Source organism: Entelurus aequoreus, linkage group LG07 (genome assembly GCF_033978785.1).
Source record: "Entelurus aequoreus isolate RoL-2023_Sb linkage group LG07, RoL_Eaeq_v1.1, whole genome shotgun sequence".
NCBI classification, from domain to species: Eukaryota; Metazoa; Chordata; class Actinopteri; order Syngnathiformes; family Syngnathidae; genus Entelurus; species Entelurus aequoreus.
In genome coordinates this window covers 41,828,397-41,848,218 of record NC_084737.1, presented here as the reverse complement: position 1 = coordinate 41,848,218, position 19,822 = coordinate 41,828,397, and the positions used below count along the sequence as shown (strand labels likewise).

At 38.1% G+C, this 19,822-nt stretch overlaps 1 protein-coding gene and 1 long non-coding RNA gene across 4 annotated transcripts in view; one reads left to right on the top strand and one right to left on the bottom strand.

The window, feature by feature from the left end:
- The window catches only part of pcbp4 (poly(rC) binding protein 4), an 89,982-nt gene that overhangs the window by 14,311 nt on the left and 55,849 nt on the right, over positions 1-19,822 (top strand). Inside the window, exon 1 of one of the 3 annotated variants that reach the window (XM_062053701.1) lies at positions 14,474-14,629. The exons of 1 other annotated variant lie outside the window; for it this stretch is intronic. The gene's annotated coding sequence lies outside the window, so the exon portion shown is untranslated. Of the gene's footprint in view, positions 1-14,473; positions 14,630-19,822 lie in introns of those variants that run through there. One more of the 3 variants, XM_062053702.1, reaches the window with a different exon arrangement.
- LOC133653071 (uncharacterized) lies at positions 7,874-12,303 on the bottom strand. Its single transcript, XR_009826650.1, has 3 exons — positions 11,862-12,303; positions 10,782-10,909; positions 7,874-8,533 (listed from the first exon to the last, which is right to left on the bottom strand). It is a non-coding gene; the product is annotated as an uncharacterized LOC133653071 (long non-coding RNA).

Genomic DNA, 19,822 nt, shown 5'->3' with positions numbered 1-19,822 from the left:
TATACAAATATGCAGCCCTTCTTTGTATCTTTGTTTGAAGTTTTAATCAAAATGGAATCACCCTTAATTAATCAAGAAGCATCTGCTTGAAGTCAGTGTATTGGAGATAACTTGGCCTTAGTGTTGTACGGAGCTCCTCTGCACATTCTCCATGGTATAGGCAGGACTGCTAAATGTCAGTCAAGTTTGTTTACCTGTGTGTAGTTTTGTGTTTATGTGAGTGCGTGTGTGTGCATGTTTGTACCTGGAGGATCTTATTTAAATTTGTGCAAGACAACAGCGACTGACTGCCCACCACTGAAGGGGAGTTTAAAGTACTAATGGACTACTCATTTCCTTTCCTCATTTTTTGGGTTGTTTATGCTTTTTTTGTCTTCATTACTGTAGAGGTCTTGGGGGAAGATGCTCTCATTGTGTCATTTTACGTATGCAAACACAGTTTCAGGCTGCACTTACAGAAAAGTTTTTTCCTACACAGTTGCATGTTTGCAGGGAAACTTTTTCTAGAAGATCTGCAAAACATCTGTGAAATTTGACTACTAATTAGCCACTTGTGTATTTATATGTGTATTGATATCTAATATTATGTTAATTAGAAATGGTAGGTAGGTCTTTATTGTCATTGCACAAGTACAACGAAACTTTGTTTTCAGCACAAACCCGTTCAAGATTAGACAAACAAGCAGCTGATGGGTCGCCACAAGGTGCCCCGTAAAAGATGGGAAAAAGGTCAACGCTGGGGGAGGATGAGTAAAAAAATACAATCTATACTGGGCTACTAAGGGGGCCCAGTCTGGAGTGGGAAAAAACCTCCGTAGCAAAGCACATATACATATTACAACATCTGCGATTATTACAGTGGTAACTCGGTTTTTGTAAATAATTTGTTCCAAAGATCTCTGGTGAAAATTTAAATTGTCTGTGTGCTCACACAACATTGTTCAATTTATGCCATCACATGCATGCACGAGTCATCTTTGCCCTATACATAACTATGGCCGTCCTTTAACGTTTGGATAGACTAAGGGCCAGTCGTAATACAGCCCCTCGCCCTACTTTTTAGCTCTATCCCTAATTTGTGCATGTTCCTGTGAGGGTAGTGGTGTCCCAATTACTCTTTGATAAATAAATGATAAATGGGTTGTACTTGTATAGCGCTTTTCTACCTTCAAGGTACTCAAAGCGCTTTGACAGTATTTCCACATTTACCCATTCACACACTGATGGCGGGAGCTGCCACGCAAGGCGCTAACCAGCAGCCATCAGAGGCAAAGGGTGAAGTGTCTTGCCCAAGGACACAACGGACGTGACTAGGAAGGTAGAAGGTGGGAATTGAACCCCAGTAACCAGCAACACTCCGATTGCTGGCACAGCCACTCTACCAACTTCGCCACGCCGTCCTTTGCATGTAGCGGGCATAACAAGGGGTAGGGGGTATCTAGCCCTTGAGAGCAAGGAATTTCAGATGCTGACTCGCCCAGGGAGGGCCAAGAAAATTCCCCAATTTCTGCATAAGTTATATAATATATTACATGTTAGTTTGTAACATTAGCCAACTAGCCGCGCTAGCTAACATTAGACTAAAATACTGTCGAAAAGCTTGCAAATGTAAAAAACATTAACTTTGCAAACCCTCAAAAAATTCACAAGAGACAACAGTCGTTGATGGCGGCTTCTTCTCTGTGTTTGATAATTCATCAACCAAAGCATGATAAATGATTAAAAAAAACATCTCAACCGTTAACTCCATTGCTTACCGGGTTTGTTGTGTAATGGTGAGACTTGGGTTGTACGTCACACTATTACTAATAAAGTAAAGTACTACTACCTTTGAAAACTACCTGTACTGTTTTTTCATCCCCATATGCTGCTGCGCGTCGCATACAAGCAGAAACAGTGTGGAGAGGAAGAATGGCAAAAAACAACAATTCTACTGGTTAATAAAGAGGGTACGTGAAGCGCAATATGGAGGTATTTGGACTTCAAAACTCACGATTAAGGTGACACTTTAAACAAAGAAGTGCCATGCTGCAAGGCTGTGATTTAAAACATGCCTCGCCAAAGGTGGCAATATAGTATTACCACCTTTGCTTCAAACGTAGGTAATATTTAAATACCACGCATTCAGTTCTGCACAAGGAGTTTAAAGATTGACAAGTAATGTAGTTAACAGCTCGCCCTGTGCACATATAGATATGTAGATGCGCGCACAGCTGGTTGGCTTGTTGCCAAACAAACCCACTTACGTAGCGTAAACTATTGCAAGTGAATTGACTACATTTTGTAACAAATTCCCACTATTCCATTTGTGTTTTATCTTTAACAATGCGTGTTTTACCTGCTACTTGTCTTATCTGTGTACTTTTAGCCATAATATTGTTTTCAGTATTTACTAATGATTGTATTTGTTTTAAAGCACAGATCAAAATTGGCAACCATAGATCATGAAGCATTTAGTACAATGTCAATAAAGCTTTCTATTCTTTTCTAACCTAATTCTAGATTATGGCAAGCTACATGTAATATGTAAAATTGTAAATTGTTATTTGAGTGCACCGGTGCAATAAGAAAAGTATTTTTAATGTATCGTAATATTTTTTGTTAAAATTAAGCCAATAATGACAATGTTTGTGGTCCCCTTTATTTTAAAAATGATCGAACTACATATCGATATACATTTTGGGACCGATACTCTTATTGACTTTGATTTGACTGTTGCTCTGTGCTACTGTACAACTTTATTTGGCTCTACGGTGGGTTAACAGTGTATGAATATCGAGACATATTTTTGGTAAGAATATTCGCCTAAAACTCAACATGAATGATACTACAAAAAAGGGTGGCTGTTTGTGATGCAACCAATGTTTTGTATTTTCATGAGACACATCTTACATGCAGTACTGCAAAGCCTTTATTCAGCCAAAGTGAGTCCACACTTTTCATTTCAACAATGTTGTTGCCTCTTTGTTTAACTTCACAGCTTGAGTCCACCATATAAGTGCAATAGTTTTGTTATTTCTTCTTCTGTAACTTTGACCCAGAACAGTTTTTAGCCACTTGTGAAAGGAGAAAATCGATGGAGGTTTATAACGTGAAAAAAGGTATGCTGCAAGAGTGCATTGAGTTTTGTAAGGTTAAATATCGCAATAGTTAGCCAAATTCATATTTTTTCATATGCTGCGGTGCATAGAGTATCAAGGGCCTGATCGACTAAGATCCAAATAACAAGTGCTAAATAGCATGTGCGAACTGTAAAATTTAGTGCACTATTTCCGGGCCTGTTGTGGGTTTTTTTACTAACACTGCATGTACGATTGATAACTTCAAAAGAGGTGCAGAGATTTTTGAGTATATAACAGTTGTCACCATGGAGACACTCATTTCCCTCCACATTTATGTTATCAAATTTTCAAACCAATGTTGTTGAACATGCAGCATCCAACTATAGTGAAATTGTGAAATATAGAAGTAAATAGACCCCAAAAAATAATGTAGGCACCAAATTGGAGATGGTCTTAGTAGATTCAATCATTATCCTGAGTGATGCTTGGCCATGAAAGATAAACAAAACTAAAAAATATTGATTTTGAGCAAAGAGCACATTGAATATTGCATATTGCTATTGTTATCACACGTCCTATTTCTGGATGACTATTTGTGTCATGCGCCTGTGCTAAATTTGTTCAGCAGAGGGTTTTGTTTGCTTGCAAGCTAATCAAAATGGCACATGAATAAATAAAAGCATAACCTCTCCTGTGTTTGTGATTGCCTGCCTTTTTGGGGCTAAAACAACAACTGACAATTTAGAACCTTATACAACGAACTTTACTTTAGAAGTTCTCAAACTTTTTTTCACCAAGTACCACCATAATGACCGACATTAAAACACAGTAGCATAGTAGGCGTATTCATTGAAAAAAGGCAGAAGTTTTATTTAACAAGTGTACTTAATATTTTTGGCTACTGTAACATTACACACTGTTTGAACAGTAGCACTGTGTTTAACTATAGGAAAATAAAACACTGTAGTTAAATAATGAATCAAATAAAATGAATTGCATATAAAAGTTAAAGTACCACTAGATGAAGCCCATGTACCATTCGTGGTACACGCACCATAGTTTTACTAGTGTTGTAACAATTCTTTGATATGTTTATAAGTTCCTGCCTCTTTTACTGATTATTTTATCTTAGATGGTGCAGCATGTTAACATTAGCTATGATATTTTGGTAAACATGTTTTTTTCTGTTATGCAGGGGAGCATCTGATGCATCATGAGTATATTGTGCACTTCCAACCTTTGTTTCAATACCTGTGTGCATGGCTGCAGGCTACAGTAACCTCAAATGTTCTCAACAATGCATCTGGTAGTGGAATTCTCCTTCTGAATGGCATCTCATCTTCATTCTCCTCACTATCATCTACTCTCTTGCAAGTGTAGTCAGGTTAAAGCAGACCTGGGCATTCTATGTCCCTATCCGGCCGATGTGAGGCCAATCATAAATTACAAAATAAATTAAGAAAATTATCTATGTCGAGTGTGCAATACAACGGTGCTGCTTTTGTTTTGAAAAGCTTTATTTGTATTACTTCCTTGTGGACTATGCTCGTGCGCGATTGTGAGTGAATGTGAACAGCGGCAATCATAAATTACAAAATAAATTTAAAAAAAACATCTACAGTATGTCGTGCGTGCAATACAACTGTGCTGCTTTTATTTTGAAAAGTGCTATTTATGGGCGTATGTCCGTGTGTAACCTGTGAGTGAAGGTGCACAGCGACAAGTGATGCACGGTTACCCCCGAGACGCTAAAAAGAGAAAAGTCGATGACGAATGGCGTGTTTTCAACAATACATGGACTGCCAAGTATTTCTTTACAGAAATTAAAGGTAAAGCCGTGTGCTTAATTTGTGGTACACAGGTTGCTGTGTTTAAAGAATATAATTTGAATCGCCACTCTACGACGAAGCACGAGGAAAAATACCGGAATTTGTCTGATGAAGCGTGCGCAAGGGAGGCTGATGCGTTGATGGTAAAACTGCAAACCCAACAAGGACTTTTTGCCAAATTTCACACCCCCAGAGATGCAGCCGTCAGGACAAGTTTTGTCATTTCTCACTAAATCGGCAGAAAAAGTAAGGCGTTTTCTGACGGAGAGTTTATTAAGTAGTGCTTATTGGACTCTGTTGCGCTGATATGTCCGCAGAAGAGGGGCGCATTTGAGAACGTGTCACTCTCCCGACGCACTGTAATGAGGCGGGTTGAGACCATCGCTGGAAACTTGGAGCTTCAGCTGAAGAACAGAACGGCCGACTTTGACTGTTTTTCGGTGGCTTTGGATGAAAGCTGCGATGTACGTGACACCGCCCAGCTGCTCATCTTCTTACGTGGGATAACTGCAGCCTTTCAAATCACGGAGGAGCTGGCAGCCATGCAGTCAATTAAAGAAACAACCATAGGTAATGACTTGTTCACATAGGTAAATGCGTGTTTGGACATGTTAGGACTGAAATGGGACAAGCTGGCAGGTGTGACAATAGATGGTTGTCCAAATCTGACGGGGAAAAATGTTGGACTTTTAAAGAGGATGCAGGATAAAGTGACAGAAATTGCAGCGGCCGGGGGGCGGGGTTAAGGGGGGAGGAGTATATTTATAGCTAGAATTAACTGAAATTCAAGAATTTCTAATATATATATATATATATATATATATATATATATATATATATATATATATATATATATATATATATATATATATATATATATATATATATATATATATATATATATATATATATATATATATATATATATATATATATATATATATATATATATATATATATATATATATATACATATATATATAGTACAGCACACAGTAATGAAAACACAGTTGTTCTACTAACTGTACTGTACTTGCTGCTTACTTTAAAAAAAAATAACACTTACCTTTCACTATTTGAGTAGCCTTTGTTCTGCCATTTGAGTACTGGCGAGCGATCTCTGAATCCGGGAACATATCCTTCACGGATTTGTTGAAAACATCCACAAATGAGAACGGGATGTTTCTTGCAGCTATCAGCATAGCCATCTTTGTCTCGGCATATGTTACACCCTCGGGTCTCCATTTAGCAAGGTGGCCCATAATACTGGGCTGTGACCAGCCTTGTGCTTCTCTGACCGTTCATGAGTGACTATATCCATTCGGCCACCGTGTTATGGGTTATAGATAAACCTATGAATAACGGAGACATATATAATAGTCTCCTTTTCAGGTGAGAGAGTATGCTAAAGGCAGTGCCTTTAAGGCACGCCCCCAATAGTTGTCCGGCTGGAAATGTTGGACATTACTACTTGCCGTAGTTTTGAAGCAATGCATGATAGGAATCCGGTTGTTGTGTGTCAGTGTATTAACGTGCCGGCTGGAATAAACACACACTGATAAATAGCTCCGTGCCTGCCTACTTTATGGGTTATAGATAAACCTATGGATAACGGGGACATATATAATAGTCTCCTTTTTAGGTGAGAGAGGACGCTAAAGGCAGTGCCTTTAAGGCACGCCCCCAATAATGTTGTCCGGCTGGAAATCGGGACAAATTCGGGAGAATGGTTGTCCCGGGAGATTTTCGGGAGAGGCACTGAAATTCGGGAGTCTCCCGGAAAATTCGGGAGGGTTGGCAAGTATGTTCGCGGCACCCAAGGATTTGGTGAGATGACAATGGCTGCTGCGAACTTAATATTTATTACAAAACGACCGTCAGAAAGGCGAGAAACACTTGTTATTTTAACAGACTTTCGCACTGAACCTGCTGTCAAAAGCCTCAAGACTGACCACATAGTTCCTGTCTTCACAAAAAAAGTGCTGCTCCATTTTGCCTGCGCTAACAAAATAAGAGTGTATTGTAATGTGTAAATGTTATTGTAATGTGTATAAAAACGAATATGAAAGCTGGGCAAATAAGACGGCAAAAACCAACCACTTTCATGTGGTATTGGACAGAACATTTGGAAGTTAACAGTACTACTGTGAATCCTGTCATATTCCAATTATTGCAAGTCATCAGAGTCAGGTAATAAATCAACTTATATTCTTGTCTTCATGAAAGAAAGGAATCTATATGTGTTAAATATGCATGTATTTTTATTAAACACATTTAACATGTTAACAAAAAACATAAATAGATAAATACGTATATAATGTATATATATATTATATTTATATACATTTATATATGTAAATATATATATATATATATATATATATATATATATATATATATATATATATATATATATATATATATATATATATATGTGTATGTGTGAGTGAAGATGAGGTAGATCACCCTCGACTTGGTCATTTAAAAAGTAGCTCGCCTGCTGAAAAAGTGTGGGCACCTCTGATCTCGAGCCTTAATGGACTCCGGGCATATCTCATCCACCCCAGGAGCCCTGGGACTGAGGAGCTTTATAACTATCTCTGCAACCTCAGCCCCAGAAATAGCAAAGCCCACACCAGTCTAATGAAAGATGGGAACCAAAAAAATGTTTGCGTTTATAGTATTTTCCAGTTATACATACCATTTGTGATGTCCCCTATGCATTGTTCTCAAAATCCTTTGGGGATACATGTTAGCATTCATGTAATAAAGATACACTTGATGTGTCACACTGGGGTCGCATTATAGCGATGATTGTGGTCCATGTTGCAGAAGATAAACGGAGACAGCGTGCGGGTACAAGCTCTTTAATATAACCAAAGACTAAAGCACTTGTGCAGCAAAGGGCCCGCCAAACAAACACTAATGCATTTGGGAATGCACAAAAAAACCTAAGACTACATGGGAACAAACTTACTCGGAAGCCTTAAACTAGAGAAGAGCGTTTAACGGCATTCATACGTATAACAATCTCCCAGCACCAGCTGGACTTAAATAGCAAGGACTAAACTCAAAACAAGGGCGCTGGGAGATGAAATAAAGCTGCCACACTCAAAAAGGAAGTGGAACTACAAAATAAGTGCACAAGACAGGAACTCAAAATTACACATGGAAAAACACTAACAAACTACAGTAGAAATAAGGCATGGCCTGGTATAACCAGCTGTGACAAGATATTTAGTAATATTTAGACTAGACAAATAAGTAATGACTTAGGGGCAATTAGTTGCTAACTTATATGCACCTGCATAGACATTTTGCTTGTTGGCAGCCTTATTTTTCAATTGATGTTTGGAAATTTTACAGGTATATGCTGATATCTGTTTCCTGAAGATGTGTGCCAAATTCTGTGGTAATTCAGCTAAAACACCTCGAAACAACAGTGGGTCCTTCGTAGAGTGAATTAGGCTCTGTGAGAAATATCAGGTCAGTCTGGTTTATGGGGTAAGATGTTGGGGTATAACAGTAGCACAGTGTGGTGTATTTGTCCGAAAGATAATGGCAAAGGCTGCGATCATTCCAGGGTGTGCCCCCGCCTCTTGCAAGAAGTCAGCTGGAACAGGCTCCAGCTCATTCAAGACCCTAATGAGGACAAGCTGTATTAAAATGGGAATAATAATTCACCCATAGTTCAATCAACCTTTTAAAGAAGAGTTATCTTAAACGGGGTGCATGCATAAAGATTTTCTAAAGCTGAAGAGATCTGGTATCTCTTAAAGACCCGACAGTAGGGCTGCACGATTAATCGACTGACGGCGTGGCACAGTTGGGAGAGTGGCCGTGCCAGCAACCTGAGGGTTCCTGGTTCGATCCCCACTTTCTACCAACCTAGTCACGTCCGTTGTGTCCTTGAGCAAGACACTTCACCCTTGCTCCTGATGGGTCGTGGTTAGGGCCTTGCATGGCAGCTCCCGCCATCAGTGTGTGAATGGGTGAATGTAGAAATAGTGTCAAAGTACCTTGAAGGTAGAAAAGTGCTATACAAGTATAACCCATATATCAAATCAACGTCGAGGTTTTAATCAGTGCGATTAGGTAACCGCAAGAGGGATATTTTGTTTTCGTTTTTCTCCGCTGTCAACGGCATTTGAGTGACAGACATGTTCACTAATCAGAATTGTTGAGCCTGGCGTTTGTTCGTCTCTCGCTTCAAACAGGGAAAAAGACGTCTCCCTCTTTGCATCGCTTTCAGCACCTGAGCGTGTTTATTTACTAGTAGAATTAATTGATCACAGTGAGCCATCTTTTCAGTCATTCACAATCTTTGCCTCAATAGTGGGAGGAAAGCGGGGAAACAGCTTTACACACACAGGAAGCATGTACATCAACATAGACGAGCGAGCGAGGAATGCCGTGATCACGTGATGGCAACAAACAAAAGGACAACGTCCGACTTTGTTTATCCAACTGGGAACAAATGCACTTTAAGATGTTCAATATTTATCTAAGTTACATTTTTATTACAGAAAAAAGTGCATTTTATTTTTTTTTTGTTAATTTATTTAGAATAACATATTTATTTACCTTCCAATTCCAGTACAATGGGGGAAAAAAAGTATAAAGTAATGAGGAATACAAGTTTACATACTCTTAAATGGCTACTTGCATTTGTATTATATATTATGATTACATTACATTATAAACACTGTTTTATGGATTATTTCTTCAGTTAAACAGCATGATGTAGACAAAAGCTCTGAGTCTGCAAAAAGCCAAATATGTTTTAAAGTAAATCATTGCATATTGTTCTAATGAGGTGGCACCTTAAGACAAGAATATGTTGATTGACAGTCTAAAAATAACATGTCTGCCTTCACAGTTTTATGCATTTTTATGTATAAAATGTAAAAATCGCAATCACAATTTTGGAGATAATAATCGCAATTTTTTTTTTCTCAAAATGGTGCAGCATAAAGATAAAAATAAACACACAATGTACGTAGGCCTGGTACGATAACATCATTTGGCTAGACAATTTATTTACCTACAAATTATTGCCGATAAATGATATTATTGCCATAACTTTTAGGAGACCAAATTAACCACTGATGTAATGATAATACATAAAAATAATGCATGTATATCGTTTGAAGTGCAATAAACTTGTATTTCTCGTATATTTTAACATTGTTTTTGGAAAATAGACTTTTAAATCTCCAAGTTAAATACAATAAAAAAATAATAACAATAATATATACTTTGTAAGCAAAATTTTGCACTTTAATAAGTAACTTTTCAACCTTCATAGAATATTTTCATAACTTCATCAACTTACAACTAGTTGAATGACACCTCTGCCATGACCTGAGGGTTTGTATCGCTCCACTGGCACTTTGACAGCAACTCTGAGAAATACAAATGTGCTGACTTGCTTTACGGCATATGTCACTCTCCTTTCCCCATTTATTAAAAAGATGGAAGTTGGTGCAAGCGTTCCATTTTTACCGGGAAGTTGGAATTTCCAAGTACCTTGTCGGAATTTCAACTGGAATGCCCCTCGGAAAGTCGGAGCATTGTCACCACCCCGAGTTTGTTTCAAAGATGGCTTTTCTGGATGTAAACAATTATGTCTGCTTCTATAATATTCGTTATTAGCACTTCTGATTATTTTTTTGTCGCAGTAAATCAGCCATAAACAATGTATTGTTGTATGTTTACATATGGTGACGTAACTGTAGTGTAAACAATATTTATTTCATGTGGTATATACGCTGTAGATCTCTAGTAATAGCGCTGTGTTTTCTCTTCATCCACTGTGTGCGAAGGTTGCAGAAAGAGTGCATATTTTTCACAAGTGTTTTATATTCAGACAAGGCAAGCACAAAAATACCTTTCGTGGATCTGGCAATCTTTGTTTCTGACATCGTAGCTGGACTCAGCTGTGACGCCATTCCCAGCTCCGACTTTCAACTTCCCAGGTAAATGGAATGCAGGATTATACTGCTATCATTGTAGAAGCTGCAAAACAACAACAACAACAACCAAAGAAATGAAAAGTTTTGCCCAAGGAGACAAAAATAAGAAAAAGGGAGCCTACCCGGATAAAAGGACAGTCATAGATCAACAGCTTTCACTCGGTGGCGTGAGGTCACAGACTAGGAGGCAATTTCGACCCGATGCTGCCTTGGCTCTGGTACTGCTAAGCTAGTAACTGATTTTCGATGCTCAAATAAAAATTTTGCCACACAGCAATAAATAGCCACCAGCTTGATAGTTCCACACTGACATGACCAGCCACGCAACAATCTCTAAAGTACTGTATAAAGAAAAAACAATGCAATGACTGCAAACCGCAAATATGAAGTATGAGTAAAATATGTAGGTTCCGACTGTTGAAAGATAAGTCATACCGAATCATTTTGGTATTATCGTGTCAGTTTGTACATGACAGTAGAAGATTTATGTTTCCTCATAGGAAACGTGGTCATCCTTCAGGCAAAACACTACCCCTTTGGTCCACTGGTACCGCTAAACTCAACTAAAACTGAAATTTCTTAAGTGGGGCTTTAAGGAGGGGCTGGGGGGGTCCTCAAATATACACAACCACAACAAATAAAATGGCTAAATAAAATATTGACAAAGTTGCACTTCAATATTAAACATGTAGGGTTGTACATTTATTAACTTACAATCAAGTTAGCACCTTTTTACACAAAAGTGCAGAGTAACAATATAAACACTACAACATAAGCAGATATTAACAGGTCATATGCAAAACACAATTAAGTCTGGCAAATTTCGATCGAGGAACACCGACATGACATGACAACATGACAAATGTGAAACATTTGCAAAACATTTATAAATGTTAGTTTTGTAACGCTATTAAAGGGCAGTATGTTTTTGGTGATGTCTTTAACCACACTTTCTGTGAGTGCACACCATTATACATTGTTTTGTTTGCGCTCACCTTGTTCACCAAACGCAAAGTGACAGTCGGGTGGTTGTGTTTCAAGTTTGTTGTATTCGCACACATTCAGCTCCTTGGTGTTGATAGTCTCATCTTGTTCCAAAGTTTTAAACCTAATATTCCCACACTGGTGCGGTGGAATTTGTTTTTGTGAAAATGTTGTCCATGTTAGCTGCTACATGCTAACTAGTTGCATTGTGTGATGCTAGCAGGCCACACTAACAGTCAAACAGACACGTACAAAAGGACAAGAGAATTTGCCGCCTTCCTTTCATTCCATTATGGTACAAACATGCGCAGCTGCTGAAACCGATGACAAGCATGAATGCCCTTGAAGCATTTATCGACGCTGAAAACTTTACTTTATCCTTGGTTATTTGACTTATCGAATATCGGCCCAGGCCTTTTGATCGTTATGTGTGTGGCGTGCTACGGTAATATAGACTGACCATACGTCCTCTTTTCCCCGGACATGTCCTCTTTTGCGGGGCTGTCCGGGCGGGGTTTCTTAAATGCCTCAAATCTCAGGCATTTTGAGTCAGGGTTGCGTGTATTTTCAATGTACGTCCAGGGTTAAGAAAGGGTTAAAAACAAAACAAATTGTGAAGGTGTGTGCACGCAGCAGCATTCGTGAGGGAGGGGCAGAGACAAAGAGAGCGAGAGAGCATACATAAAATGTATGTATGCCCTGGCACACCATTATCATCATTTCATGACCGAAGCAAAACACTTTTCACACTTTTATACTGAAATAAATACACCTACAACTTATTAAATAAAAACATAGAAAAAACTACCAGCAGCGGTAAAGTTTAGATCCATGAAGGAAAGAAGAAAGTGAATGAATGTTTATAACTGAATACATTTACATATGCATACACATTTTATTTTAATGAATTAAGTAACGTTTATGACAACCTTTTTCCAAAACACAATATAGAATGTGAGATATAACAGGACAATGCATACATGTATCATTTGTTTTCAAAACGCTTACAAAAAAGTGGGACCCCAAAAATTTACTGTGGGGCCCCATTTTTATGACTTGATGAAAATTCCTAGCGCCAACACTGCTGTCAACAGAGGAGAAAAAATGCTTTATTTAAATAAATATATTATTTATAAAGCAAGTTCAAGTATCATTGGCAAATGTTCACCTAGTCCCGGCCTTGGCGTGCTGCCCGCCTTGGCATGCATATATGTGTCCTCTTTTTGGGATTTCAGAATATGGTCAATTTAGGTAATATCAACACAGCACAGTAATTTAAGTTCGAAATCTTGCGTGACCAATCACGGTCTAATAAAATCGGAGGAGAAGAAACACAGCAACCACCATAGCTACAACCGGAACACCAAAACAGGCAATATGGAAAATGACATTCGAGAGGAGGGAATGATGGTAGTCTTGGGACTGTTTTTGACTCAAAATTAGTAAAAGTAAGTACCAATGACTGTCACACACACACTAGGTGTGATGAGATTACTCTCTGCATTTGACCCATCACCCTCACCCCCTTGGAGGTGAAGGGAGCAGTGAGCAGCAGCATTGGCCGTGCCCGTTAATCATTTTTTGGTGATTTAACCCCCAATTCGAACCCTTGATGTGTGCCAAGCAGGGAGGTAATTGGTCCCATTTGTATAGTCTTTGGTATGACTCGGCCGGGGTTTAAACTCACGACCTACCGATCTCAGGGCGGACACTCTAACCACTATTGTCCAACTAAAAGAAAGAAAAGACTGTGAAAAAAAACATGGCGACAGCGTTAACACAGACTTTAGCATCTACTGAGTGAGCGAGAGGGAGGTGAGGTTTGTGATGTCAAATTAAGCTTTCAAATGACTGGTGTTATTAGCTAGCCAGTACCACTTAGACCTAACTGTTATCAACCTACTTAACTAAATCTGTCACGGAGCGATTACCAGAAAGTAGTCGGCTTTCCAAACAGACATTAAGATTTTAGTTTGAAATTTGTATACGTTTATTATTTACGAGTCATAGCCCCAAACCATTTTGGAGCCAATTATCGGGGAAAATTCACACTTAACCCAATGTATATACAATCTTATAAAACATAAGGTAGCGGGGGATTGTCTTTAAGTGTGTACCCTGATTTTTACCCAGTCATGTGATCAAGTTTTGAAGACAAAACCTCAAAGTTGGTGTTTCCAGGCTTAACAACATAGTCATCAGAACTAACGACCAATGAGCTGACAGCACAGCACAGTATAGATGTCAGCTCATGACACAGCCAAGCAAAAAGCCCACCAGTGGGACTTTACCCTGGATCAAAGGTTGCCATTCTTGTATTTCAGTGGTACAGTGTGTGAATTGTTTGCATCTTTCATCCCAACAGCTGAACGCGTGTGCTTTGTTTATGTGTGTGGGTAGGTCGGAGTTTGGAGATTTGCGTAAATGGTCTTCCATCCCATGCACTCGCCCCTGCACGTGTACTCAAGTTGACACCCTCTCACGTACTGCTGTGTATGTGCCCACACCCCGGGGACACCCTGCGTGTTAAGCTAATATGGCCGACCTCCTTTATGTTCTATATGCAGAGGGGAACCCTGAGTGCGTCTTTCACCATGCAGATCGGCCGTGTTCTTGGAGTCTACACTGGCCCAGAGCTGTCTGTTGGTCGCGCAAGGGACATGTTTGTCTCAGAACAGGTGTACAATCCTCCAGACAAGCCGGTTGTAAAAGTTCCTTTTCATCTCCAGTCTCTCTGGTGTGGATGTTCCGGAAAATAATCTCCACTGGCTATCGAGAGGTGTGTGTTAGTTGCTTTGATGCTTTGATGTGGTCTTCCTGGAACTTAGGCTGGGTTCTTCATGTTTGCTATCAAAAATAGATCCAGTTTAACACCGTTACTGTATAAGGATACATTCAGGTATGTTTTCACTATCCATTTAGAAGTAGCCTTAAGTAATTATGTTTAGCTTGACAGTTTAATTTACACTGACAATGTCAGTGAGCTATTCATTTAACAATATGTTTAAAATTGAACAGAACTGCACAGCATTACACATTTTTTTTCCTCTATCAATATTACAGCTTTGCCCCTTCATGTTGCCAAATAAGGTCATCAATTTATACCACTGGAAACTACCAACAAAGTAATAAACAAAATACTCCATCAATATTTGATGATGTTAATCAAGAGTGAGCAATATTAGTTTTGTGAAGGCCATTATTTTTAAATATTCAATACTTGCACTGCAGGCTATTAGATTGCTGTACCCTATTTTACAAATCTGGGGCCTATAAATGTATTAAACTGCTCTCTAATCTAAAACACAGTCGGTTAGGTACATGTTCAGTATCGGTTTTATTTTATTTATTCATTTGCTTCAGACACAACAAACCAAAATACTCTTCATCTACACAATTCATAGAGAACAAATAGCATCCCCAATACGATATTGTCATCTGTGAAAAACACAAAAAAACAAACAAACAAACAAACAAAAACAATAGTATTATTCAAAAAATGCAAAAAAGAAGGAAAAGGAACAGGAAGATTTGTGTATCACTCAGATACAATAATCTGATTATTGGTCAACAATGCAATACTTTATCACCTGATGTATAACTATTTTCAGTATATTAGTTCAAGATATATATCATGTGTATCTTGTAACTCATGTATTCCCTCAATATTAAACACATTCATCATTTCATCAAATGTAGTTTGTGCAAATAAAGTACACTTTTTAAGATATTCTATGTTTCCTTCTTCTTGTTTTACATGTCAAATACACTTTTTAAAAACATTTATTTTTAAATTAGATGATGTTATTGCTTTGCTTTGAACTCCTCATCCAACCGATTGCAAACTGATGCACATACTTTTAAGAGTTGTGTTAACCAAAGGCTGCTTTAAATGTATTTTTACTCTTGAAATTGTATTTTCCATCACCATCTTTGAAACGTTTTTGGATATTATTTTAAGTTTAAAAGTTATTTGTGCAGTTTTATATTTCAACAAAACAATAAATCAAAAAGTTTGTGATTTTATGAACAGTGCATTTGTGTGTTCTTAGACAACTTTGTGTATTATTCTTAGTTTTATTTTTGTAATGTGCAAAAGCTTTTGTAAGATGCTCTTGTGTTTCTTCATACTCCCACACAGTAAATAAATTTGGCAATAATAGTGTGCAATATAGATTGTGCAAAGTTTTATGGTTGAGGATGTGTTTTCTTTTTCCTAAAATTCCAATACTTTTTGCTATTTTCCACACAGATTTGTTTTCAACACAGTTTGATTTTTCTAGTACAGGTTTGTATTCCATTAATTATTTTTTCACATATTGAATGAGTTTTCTTATTTTTGCTGCTAATTTAATATACAGCACTGTAATCTATTACCAGGGTATTGTTTCTAGTACAACTAACTTTTTCCTGCGAGTGAGCAGTCAAATGTCAACATTTTAATGCATGGAAATTGGCAGTAAGAATGTATAAAACAGGGGTGACAAACTCATTTTCGCTCAGGGGCCGCATGGAGGAAAATCTAATCCCATGCTGGCAGGACTGAAAAAAATCATGGCTTAATAATTTTAAAATAAAGACAACTTTTTTTTTTTTTACTTTGGCTAAAAATAGAACAAGCACAATCTTAAAATGTACATATTACAACTAATCCTCTTGGCAAAACATTTCAAGTTATTCAAAAATTGTGAGGAAAAAATAATGCAGTTTTAAAAACCCTATTAAAAACACAATGGAACTTAGACTTTGTCTCAGTGTATTTACAAAGCAATTAAACTTCAAGCACTTCCTGTTTAGCATTCTCATGTTGGCAGTTCATCATTAAACACATGTTTGGAAAAGCAATGGAGTTTCCTCAAACATTGGTGAAATCCACAACTGCCACAACTCATTCATTTATCATTATTCAAATATTACAATCATAACATAATCAAAACAACTGTCAAAAAAATGACACCATAATAGCCTAATTAAAGGTAACATAACTACACACTTAACCAATGTGAACATGGTACATTTAAGCACAAAATAAAATAGAACAAATAACAAATGTAGAAACATACATTTTTACAATGGAGTTCAGTGTGCACATTGTGCCGTTAACCAATTGTGAGCGCTGCACAGAACTCTAACAACAAAGGTGATGGTCAAGTTGACCTAAGTCTTTGCATACTCCAGTTTCGTTATTGTATCCGTTGTGTGGATAATTTGCAATTAAAGAAGGTATTGTGTGTTGCTACATCATTAGTCTGCCGCCAGCCACCACCGGAGCAGCTGATTGCTGCACTGATGGAGTAGAGGCAGCAAATCCAGAAGACGCTTAAAGTCAGCTGACACGTCATCCTAAACAGTGGGATGTGTGACATGAGTTACACTTGAATTACTATTGCAAAATCCAGTGCACACATTAAGAACAGCAGTTTATTTCATTAAAAAATTGCAACTCATTTTTATACTTAGCAAACTCATATTGCGGGCCGGATTAAACCTGTTCGCGGGCCTGGTACACCACTGGTATATATATCCCTGAAGAATGCTGTTTGTGCCTGTAGTTAAACAGTAAAAAATATGCCTGTATTTAAACAGTAATATATTATTAATTTCATTCAACACTGAGTCATACAGTGTTTTGTCACTTTTTGCAATATTTATAGATAAAATGGTATACATTCACCAAATTAAAATACACTTTAACTAAAATGTCAACCAAGCTATGAAACATGTAATACTATACACAGCACCGGCGCTTGGTTGGAACAAATAACACTGAAAGACAGAACACAACAGCAAATTTCCCCTGAGTGTCATAGTGTTCTTGAGTTGGGAAAAAAGGATTGCAACAATATAAGCATGACTTGCCATCCTGGTGCTTTTTTGGACCACAGCTTAATTATTTGATGACACAAAAAATTAATGATTATAATAATAATAATGTGTTTTGTGTTATTTGGTTTTGCGATGTCAGGGGAAACAAACAAAAGTCCATCTGTTATAATTAACTTGCACATTCATTAGGGGAAAAGGATGAGCAAAGGTACACATGTATGAGGCAGTGGTGGTCTCATTGCGTCATTGCAACCTGACTGGTGGTGATTTCGGACCAAAAAATCTATCTTCAATTGTCGCAGATTTAATGATACACAAACTAAAAAAGGGAATTGATCAAACATTAATGGAATTAGAATTGGATGCAGTACTGAGTAGCAGGTCACATGACAGTGTACAGTAAATGAAAGCTGACAGCCTATACAATATGTCCTCTTGATTGCAGCTGACAGGAAATGTTCTTTTTCCGGAAGCCGTGTTTGGTTTCTCCTCAGCTCTGGAATATGTCAGAACATATCGGTGGGGACTTATGACAGTGGCCTTGCAGTCTTTGCCTTTGCTAATTCTCTACTCTGTTCAAGCAAAGCTAATTTAGAACAAAAAGCTCTGTTCATCCTGGAATGCGGCTGCTTGAGATTCTGTAAATGAGGAGTTCAGATGCTCGCCGCCCTCGCCCCGAACACAAAGCGCATGCTGTGTTATCAAGCCCACATACTGATCTCTTCCACCATTAGGCCTAATATAATAAACCACTAATGTATTATCCATGCCCTTTTGGTGCATAATGAAGTTAGCCCACATATTGCACAAATGTCCTCTGTGACAACACATGTGTTTAGCTTAGCAGTTAAACTCATGATTACTGAGCCTCATATCTTCAGCTGACAGCCGGCAAAAATGTACCCATCAACGTCTTGACCCTGGCTTGATGTAAATGGAAATTACAAGGCGACGGACTCTTGAACGTTAAAGTCTGAGCATCTCTCTCGATTGATTCGATGGAATTTAATCCGGCAAAATGACTCTTTTCTGCTACTGCTTCTGATAGATTGGTGTCCCATGGAGGTATAAACACATACAGGCAGTCAAGCTTCATGACATCTTAAGAGGGATGTGTGCGAGCATCTGAGCGTGTCTCTGCAAGCATCCAGTGCATAAATAAACCAGCGAAGCAGTAATGGCCTTGTGCACTAAGCATAAGCAATAACCCGGGCTACAACACGTCTCCCGAGAGTTGGATCTCATCTAAAATAATACCCATTTATTAAACATGATCTCCTCACATAGCTCATCCCACCAACGACAGCATGTAGATTTATGAAACGCACACGTGTGTCAGGCAATGTCAGCAGAGTAGAAGTGGTGTGTACACAGCGGCCCAGCAAACGAGTGACCTTGATTAGTCAAAGAAGAGCGCATAGTATTACCAAGTGTCATTAATGTGCCGATAAAATCCAATGCCTTTTTATAGTGCTATTGAATGGAAATAGAGTACGGACATTCTATGTTCCCAAAGGATGATACCTCAGCTGCACTGAGTCCTTCTCCGGGAACTACCGGTGGATGAAAGCTAAAAAAGCAGGGGTTTTTTTGGCCTTTACTCAAAACATTTGAATCTCAAATCAACACTATTAATTGAAATTAATTTAAATACATGTAATTGGTGCTTAGTATAGGGATTAACAATATCAAAATATCACAGTAGCATATCTCGTTTTGTATACTCTATGGTACGATATTATTGCAGCAATGTAAAAAAAAAGATAACATGGAGAAAAAAAAAAGTGCTTCTAACAGTAGGGAAGGGATTCATATGGTCCCATTTCTGGGTGGATCTCACATGCAAGGAGTGGTTGTCGAGGTGGGGTAGTTATTTTTGCATGCAGTCTGCTGATGGAAAGCGCAACTGACGCTGTGGTCAACGTTGAAATTGCCGTAAAACACGTTTCAAGATATTCAACACTAATGCCATCTGGCGGCTAAAGTGGATAGTGCACCCCCAATTGGTCACGTTTCATGTGTCAGGTAAACCGCAACAAATGGTGGCTCCTTCCTACTTATATTAAGGATAAACACACCTACTGTAAATAAACACAAACCTAATGCTCAAATGTTGTAATCATATTACTACTACCAATAGGTATTT